This window comes from Cryptomeria japonica, chromosome 5 (assembly GCF_030272615.1).
Source record: "Cryptomeria japonica chromosome 5, Sugi_1.0, whole genome shotgun sequence".
NCBI lineage: Eukaryota > Viridiplantae > Streptophyta > Pinopsida > Cupressales > Cupressaceae > Cryptomeria > Cryptomeria japonica.
The window spans coordinates 360,153,462-360,163,447 of NC_081409.1; positions in this window are offsets into that span (position 1 = coordinate 360,153,462).

The window sequence follows — 9,986 nt, forward strand, 5'->3', positions numbered from 1 at the left end:
TAAAAAAATTGGTCCTTCAATGATCATAAGTACAACTTTATGTCTCTATTGGTATCTATGACTATGGTGGATCATCAAAATTGAGCCTCTTCAAAGCAGTACATGGCTCTGCAGGTGGATGCACAAGGACAATTCAAATGTTGAATCAGATATATTTTCTCAATATAACATCAAAATAACAAAATATTGAACTCTAAATTGTTTTAAGTTGAAATGTTGATTACCTCATCTTTGTCTTTTACAATTGGGTGAGGCTGAGGATCCGTGGGATGTCCTAAAGGGGATTGTAACTAGTAAAACAATATTAATACAAGTTAGTAACATATATGTCAAATAACACATAATAACTAAAAATGAATAGATTAAAAAAATAAAGCATAGCGGAGCCTCAAATGGATGTGTTGTGGTCGTAGGAGGCAAAGTCACAGATGAATCAGTTACGATCATTTCCTATATCCATGGTAAGTGATCCAAAAGGAGTTAACAAGAGGGTCTCAACTCTGTTGTACACTTAGTGAAAAGGAGTTGATCTAAGATAGACATACCTTTTCCCTTTGTCGTGTTGGATCCCATATTATATGTGTAGGACTTCTAATGAAATGGAATGGTAGAACATTAGTAGGAAGTTTGGAAGGGGGTTGTAATAGGTTAAAGACAATTATACAAGATAATAACCCAAAGGTGTTGACAAACTAGATAGAATAAATATTTTTAACATATGTAGAACAAATACACACCGAAGCCTCGTATAGTTCTCCTATAACCTTAGGAGGCCTAGTTGAATATGATGCAGCTATTACCATTTCCTGTATGAAAAATGATAACATATGATATAGACATAAAAGGATTTAGTTATTTCAAACAAGAAAGAATGCAATCCAAAGTGAATATGAAGATATCACCTCTTCCCTCTACTGAACCTCATCAACATCAGGTGCATTCATTAATTCCATTAACCCCATATGTTTTTGTATATAGAACAAATAAATTAAGTTCATTTATCAATATCTACATATACATGTTTAATCATAATACATGTCAACAAATTAATTTAAATTGTACTGAATTACCTTTTGTCATTTGAGTGTCTGGGAGAATATCTTTTTCTGCCTCGGAGTGCTAGAGGATGGCTTTCTCACATGAGATGTCCTCAAGGGAGGTGGGGTAAACTAACAGAAAAAAATTAACATAAGGGAAAAGAGCATGTATTTAATATATAACTTAAGTCAAAAATATATAAATCTAAATGGTACCGCATAGCTATCTTACCCAAAGTCAATGGCCGAAAGCATGATATCATCAAGTTTGGACATCTTGGCCCCTATTAAGGCCTATAAAACACCAAGTAATGATACATATAATTAACAAAAGATATTTTGAAACCAATGTATTATTATATTTTTAACAAATATACAAATCTTCACCTCTGGTGGCAAAACCACTCATGACCATGGAGTCGACTGAAAAGTTTGTGGTGTACCCCCACCACCTACTGCACCGTGCAATGCATTTTATTTATATGTCACTTTTAATTGTTCTAAAAATAAAAATTCATTTCTTTTTATAAAATTTGGTCACTTAATTGATAACATGTCATAAACAAAATTAAACCATCCTCTACAGTGGAAGCATGGAATCTACTCCTGCAACATGTACATGAATGAGATGTCAAACCATCCTCATCTGTGTCAGTGTCTACACCAAAACATACACCCTAGCAGGTTGCGCACATATGCTGAATGGGCTAGCCCATGCCAAATGATGCATGAGGTGTTGCTGATGAAGGAGGTGCTGCTAATGAAGGAGGTGCCACTGATGAAGGACGTGTCATAGGTTCTGGTACATCCTCTGCTCTGACCAACTGTGTGCCATGATGAACAATGACATCAGTCAATGATGCAGCTACCTAAAGAGTCTGTAATTCCATAGAATCCTTCAAGGATATAGGGATAGTGACATGAACCATGGGTTTAATATTTGTATGCCTCCTATGTTGTGGTTGTACCACCCTATGGACTCTAGGTCTATCCTACGGAGAGCCTTTCCCTCTACCCTAAAATTTATGAATGTTAAAGTAATTCGGCTTCTCACCGAGGATAAACTCACAATACAACTTTCTCAAAAAATATAGAGGCACCTCCCAATTATTACAAGGTGGTTGCTCAAAGACCATATACCACCTATCCCAAAAAGATTCTTTCAGCCTAGGATGAACACACCAATATATAGTAAAATGATTCGTATTTAGTTCTAGGTTGTTACTGATAACAGGATCAGTGAAAAGAGAACATATGTCACATTTAAGCATGCCCTTTTTTTCACTTGATCATATGACAACCCATCCACATAAAATGTTCGACATCTATCCCTCCATGAACCCTATTTCGTAACCTCCCTAGATACCTCATTTGTACTATTAGCCATTGTTTCTAATGTTGTGGCGAGGGTTGAGTGGTGCTCAAGCCTAGAGGACCTCAACCTATTCACCAATATAGAAATTTGGGCATTATTTTGTGTAAGGCGATTCATGAGATCCTCTTGTGTGGCATATACACAATCTAATGGAGGACATGGAGGGTTTTGGGGTGGTAGTGGTTGTTGAGGAGCAACATTTTGAGGATATTGTGGTTGTGGAGCAAAGTCTTGAGGGTTTTCTTGTTGCTCATGTGCAATGTTTACAGGGTTTGCTTGTGTTGCTTGTGCAAGATGAGGTCTTTGTTGTCTATTTCATTTTTGGGGATTGCTTGAAGAATATGACATCAAATTAATAAAAACAAAACTTAAATCAATTAAAAAACCCTACTTCAATTAAAATGCAAACAAAAATAATCAAACCAATCAAATCTTACCTGTTCGATGGGGTCCCATTGTTGAAAATTGCTCTTAATGCTAGAAAAATTCAAAATGATTACAAACCCGTGCGGGTTTTGTGGTTTTCTGGCTTCCTTTTGCTACTTTTCCATGGGGTTTGGCGTTGAAAATGGCTAGAACTCGTGGGCTACCAAAAAAAATAATATTCCTCAAAATTTGAGGAACTTTTAATTTTTTATTAAAAAACATAATGTTCCTCAAAACCCATACAGGTTTTGAGGAACTTTTTCCTTTTTAAAATTGTTTTTGGCTAGGCTTGGTGTTGTAGGTTTTTGAATTTTTAGAACCCGCACGGGTTATGAAAAATTTGGTTTTTTTTTGGCATGTGGCCACTTTTCTGTTCACCATCTTGGTGCACTTACCCACATAACAAATAATTATTTCTAAAATAATTCAACAAGGGTAGATGGTAGTAGTAGTATACCTTGTGGCAGCCCTCGAGGGTGAAATAGTTCATAATCATTAGGTAAATCAGGTCCCACGAGTATTTGAGCTCTTCTCTAGAAAACCCACCTTGCCATTTAATCGATTCTTCCTTACCCCAAAAAAATTGCTCAGGCCCTTGTTGTTGGTGACATGGCTTGCCCTTTTCCACCTTCTTCCATCTAGAGAAAGGCCAGTTGCAATATGGGAAATGATTTCCTCAGTGACTTCAAAAGAAATCCCTCCAACAATAACCCATGTATTATTCGAAGAAACTCCAAACTAGATAGATAAGTGTTCATCATGACCACATAGATTTTTCATGAATATCACCATGCCTCCTTCCACATAGTAGTTCTTGACCATAATATCTTGCTTGAAGTCATCAAGTTTATCAAGTTCATAACAAACTCTATCACCTCCTATGGTCGAATCATAGACGTTGGTAGCCAAAAAAATTTCACGAGATCAAGACATATGTGTAGAAGTAGAGAACTTAGCCAAAAGACAAAGATTTAACAAAATAGAATTAGACTTAACAATAATGTTAGGGATTTTTGGTGTAGATTTGGTGATATTGCAAACCTTTGGCAAAATAATTGTCATAGTTATCCTCCGAACAAGGAAAAACGTGTGAGAGGTAACTCAAACTATTTGACATGGCATTGGACATGAAGAAAGCCTTCTTGGAGTTGGGGCATAATAAATAATCATTAATGCAGGATCCACATGTCACATTAAGCCTAATTCATTTAGAGAATGCATATTTTCCTGTAGTTTTCACATGAGTGATAACACAAGTCAATTGGATTATGAATAGATACAAAAGGAAACTATACCAATTAATGATGATGATATGAATAGCACACTTTGTGGCCTCGTCGACAGTCCACCTCATTTGACTGTTAGTGTCCGTTAGCAAAAGGTTGATTATTTTCAAATTAGAAAATTCCCTCCTCCGATTGGCCCTGCAAGCCCAAGGGAAAGGGCAGGTAGAATCACTGGGGGGATTATCCATGGGGGATAATTTTAGTGAACTCTCCTTTCAGGAGTGGGGTAACACTAAGAGGCAAGGAAATAGAATTGCTCCAACATCTCAAACACTATTCTAGGATCTCGTGGGCCACAAGAGCATTAGCAACCTTGTTTCCTTTTCTGTAGACATGGTTAATATGGAAAGATTCAAACCCAAAGATGAGCCTGAGAATATCTCTGATAGTACCATCAATAGACCAGTTGATCATGTTAAGCCCTTTGAAAGCATCAATAATAAGTTTAGAGTCCCCCTTTATGACAATTGACCTGATGTAAATAGAGAGGGCAATACGAATACCCCAAGCCAAGGCCATAGCTTCTACCTAATTATTGGAGCAACCATTAGAATTAATAGCATATGAAACAACTAATTTCCCAGTGTGAGATCTTATAATACCTCCCCCTACTGTCAACCCACACTTGGAAACACCATCAAAGTTGAGCTTCAAGCAACTTGGGTTCGAAGGTGACCACTTGGTATCCCTCCTAAGTAGGCAGTTAGAGTTGTCAGAGGCAACAAAGGAGTGATGGAGGTTTCAATGGAGAGAAACCTCCCAACTACTAAAGGAGGGAGGATTAGGCAACTTTTTAACCGAGGTGATTGAGATATTCTCTAAAATGAGTTTTAGGAAGCCACAAAAATAGATTCCACAGAGGCTTCCTTATCCCTAAAAATCTTGTTATTCCTCTCCTTCCAAATACACCAGCTGAGGTGTGGAGGAATTTTCTTGTAGTTTTGTTGAACGAGAGGGTTGGAGGTGGGGTCCCCCCACTCCAGTAACAAATGTGTCATGTTTTCATTCATAGTCTAGTATAGGTTAAATTTTTGACAGATCATACCCCAAAGGGTTTTAGCAAAGGCACTGTGAAGAAAGAAATGGGGGGAGTTTTCCTCTTCCATATTGCATAAGACACATCTCTTTTGAAATTGAAACCCTCTCTTGGAGAGGTTATAATAGGTGATCATTTTGTTGTGGAGAGTAGTACACCAGAATAAATTGATCTTGGGGATAAGATGGGGGTTCCAAACATGTTTCCACCAATCCTGAGAGTTGAGATCCTTTAAAAGACTATGGTAAGAATTTTTAACAGAAAACTCCCCACTTGGATTTTATTTACAAATAAATTTGTCCTCTCTTCAGAATAGTGGTAGTCTAATCATACCAAGCATGTCCTATAGCTCTTGGGAAACAAGGAGTAGATGGGATTTATTGAGAAAACATACCAAAATATCCTTCCATTTGTTGTTAGAGAAGTAATTATAGACCCATTGACCAAAAAATCCAATTGGCAATCCCATGTATCCTTCTGAGGGAAGGGACAGAAACCAGAGGTTTACCCCCCCAACCAACAGTCCTCCTAGAAACTTGAATGTTTCTACCATTACCAATGAGCCACTTCATCCCAGGAGTACTGGAAACTCTAGATTTAAGAATATTGTTCCAGAGTTTGGATCCTCTAGGGACCCCTTCCAAGACCTTATGAAAGATATCTTTGCCAAGGTATTTAGCATGCATAATATAGCCTCATTCAGTATCTTGGTAGGTTAACTTTTAAGCCATTTTGGTCATAAGAGCCTTGTTAAATTGGAATATTTTGTGGATCCCCAACCCACCACTATTTTTTGGGTAGTAGATTTATCAAGAGGATGAAATCATTAGCAATTTCCTTGATGCTCTCCCTTATAAATATGAACCCTTAGAGGAAAAAGATCTTAATCAAGTAAATACTATTCATGTTTCTCCTCATAACTAGAAACATGAATAGTATTTACTTGATTAAGATCTTTTTTCTCTGAGGGTTCATATTTATAAGGGAGAGCATCAAGGAAATTGCTAATGATTTCATCCTCTTGTTCCAAGGTATCTCTATGGGTAAGAAAAAATTTGGGAGAAGGATTAGCACTATCCATCAATGATTCATCTCTAGGAGAAATACCATGTATTGAAGGTAAGGTGACATTAAGGAAGGTGTTTATGATATCATCCTATTCATCTAGGATATCCCTATGGGAGAGGAGCATTTTAGGAAAAAGATCAACATCATTCATTAAAAAATCATCCTTAGAAGAGAAATTTAAAAAAAAAGTGTTAATAATATCTTCTTGCACTAAAGTTTTCTTATGAGTATGAGGATCCTTAGGAAACGATAAATCATAACTATGGATGAAAGGAATAGATAAATTATCACCACATGCATAATAGGGAACATCATGAACATCTTGAGTAACACTTGAAATTGAACTAGCAAAATAAGATAACAACTCCATGCAATTATGATAAATCAAGATACTCATAAGCCATAAAAGATGCAACCAGAGAAATGTTCACTCAATTTATGCAAATGAATTATGTAATATTAGTTTTAAAAACAAAAGATATGCAAGTGTAAGAAAAGTTGAGTTCACCAAAATGTAATGGCTGAAAATGGAATCGGGTAGGACTAAGACCATGATCCACTTTCATACAACATTGGTATAAAAAATCACCTAAAGGAGATCATATTTGACTAACTCCTATATAAGAGAGTCAAATGATACTTCTAGGGTTTCTATTCCTTTACTATTTTGGAAAGTGAACAAAAAATGGAATATTGAAACAATGTGAAACTGTGACTAAAGTATGAAGTAAATGAGAACTTAGAATGTTGTAGTTGACAGATAAATAAATAGATATTTTGCAAAAGACATATAAATGGATAGAAAATCTCATTGGAAACCTATATCTACAATCTTGAGCTAAATCTGCAAGATTGGGATACTAAGAACACCTTGGTCTTTTGAGTATAAGTTGCTGGCTGGAATATGTACCTTAAGATTTCATAGAATCTACTTGTTGAATTTGGTGAAAAACATTGAAGATAGGAGCACCTTGACTACCCTAGTTTTAGACAGAGGTTACCCAATCACCCTGGTCCCGAGAAATTAGGTCTGTACCATCTTCCTAATATTTTTTTGGGCTTCCTCGCTCTACTGGATACCTGTAACTACATATAAGAGGAAATAATGGGTGTTGTGGATAGGGGTTTGTCTAGGTCAAACCATGAGTTTGGAATGAACTCTAACTGAAATATAAATTAAACTTGAATTAAATTGGGAAGGCTTTCATTTTGAGGTTAAGGCTACATCTGAAATTGAAATACTTAAATGTAAATGATTATTTCTTCAATAGGTGATAGAATGCTCTTGGGATAAGTCCTCCATGTGTTGATGCAATAACATGTAAGTCACACAAAATTATCTATCATGAAATCATAATTGAAACATAATATGAAGATGTCTTGATGTATTTTATTTCTCCTTGAATCAAATCTTCTCTTGAGGAAGAAGATTTTTTCTTGAATTCTAGATGATAATGCTATCATGAGATGAGATGTTCTAGATGTTGAAATGAATTGAGAGGGATGCCTTATAGAGGGATTTAATAATTAAAATTACCATTAGGATGACTTATATTTAGTGTATTTTCACATAGATCTAGAGTTGGATAGGGTAGGACAACCCAACTATCCTACCAAAATTTGAGGCAAGAAGCACAGGACCAAGGGGGCGTGACTGTCCTGGTTCAGACAACTTTTTCCCAACCTTTTAGGAATGGAAGATAGTGGGGTTCTAATGCTAATTCTAGTTCAGTGGCTCAAAAAATGATGTATAGATATGTGAGATATGTTTTGGAAGTTCAAAATTGGGGTAGGATTAAGGATAAATCAAGATAATAAAAGATAAAGAGCACACCCTGATTGAAGGTCCCAAATAATTGTGTTGATGTAATAAAGTGGAATAAGACCCATAATATTGAATTAAACATTAATTAATTACAATAAAGGTAACATAATGCATAGAGGAATGGGAAATAGAAAAATGAGTGTTAGGAGAGTGTTAAATTGGACACACTAATAAAGGTGTACAATTTATAATGCTACAATAATTTTTGAGGTCTTCTAAAACTATTTGCATTTATTTTATGGAGACTAACTATATTATAATCTTTTTATTTTATTTCCTAGACTAAGTTTTGAATAACTTTAATTTATTTTAAATTCAATATGGCTGTAGATTTTTTATTTATTTTTTTATCAGTGAAGCACGGGGATTTTTAGCCTAGCCCTTGCTCCAACTGAGGCCACTTTGTGTCCATCCTCATCCTTCATCTTCTCCTCCTATTCCTTCTCTTTTTTCTCTATCTTCCATGGGGTTTGAACCTTCATGACACGATTTTAAATGCCACTTTTTCATTGTTACACTATGGGTTAAACCCTATGGTAGTAGAGTTTGTTGTGCAAGTATAGATCTTTTAGTTTTATTTTTTGAGATTTGAGGTAGGGGAGATTTTGGAGGTTTAGGGTTTCATGCGGTAATCTTTTTGCATGTAGAATCTATAAAGAAAATAGTATACTCTTTATTATATTTTTAGATGATCTATAGAATTAAAGAAATTTGATAGAAAAACTAACATCTTTGACTTTTTATACTTGGTTTTCTTGATTCTAAGTGTGGGTATGTGCACCAAGTTGTGGTACCAAAAGGGGGTCTTAAGATACCACTTTTTTTTTCTGAAATCAGCAAAGTCTGAATTTCAATGACAAATTGAAGATAGTTACACTCCAAATTTAAAGATGCAACAAGAATAAGAGTCAGAGTGCTTCGAGTCTACTTTCTAAACTACTATTTTTTTTTGAAAATGGTGGAGATTAAGGGCTTCAAAAAGGGTGGCACAAAAAGTGGTCCTGTTTTTATGCAAAAAACATAACATAGCGTTTGTTGTTGCCCCCCTAAAATGTTAACTTTTTTTTTGAATTTTTAAAATCACTTCAGTGAGATATTAGCTTACACCTTTTATTTTATGCCAAATTTTTCAGCTAATTTTTTATTAAGTATATGATTTTTTACTAATTTTTGAAGTGGACACATCCTGAAAAAAAGAAATTTGAGCATGCTCCCCCCTAAAATTTTTGATAACTAATCAAAAATGATTTTTTCAAAAATTGTGTAGAATGGAGTCTAGTTTCTAAAAATATAAGTTTCTTCAAAATCTGATGAACGTGTAAAAAACTATACCCAGAATAGTGCATGTTGGTTTTTGACCAAAAATGGACACACTGACAAAAGAAATTATAGATGAAAGCCTTAATGAAATCACAATGCGAAAAAAATTACATGATTGGATAGATAAGAGAGAGATTGAGGTTTCTATGGTGTTTTTTTAGTTTCATTGAAACACGTGCAAACTTGATGGAGAGCACGACCAAAATTATGTGAAATTTTTTAATCTTTTGATAAAAACACGTCTCAGGCCTGAAATGGTCGTCCAACCCTTTGGGTTGGATGCCCAAGTATAATCTGTTTATGGTGAAAATGGAAACAACAATATTGAAAGACTAAATAGATTCAACCACAAAACCCTGGCCTAACAAGAACAAAGATCCACCATAACATATGAAGATTACCTAAGACAATGCAAATCAAATGAAATCACAAAGATTATACCATCACATGTCCAACAGGGTTTGGATCTCCATTCTTCCTATCTCCATTGATCTTGCTTGATATATTTGCTCTTAGATTTTATATGTGCACAAGAGCTCAACAAAGAATGGAAATGTGGTTGCAAGTACGCTTGATTGCATATGAAAGTTCGAAAGTTTAGTTGGGTAGAATG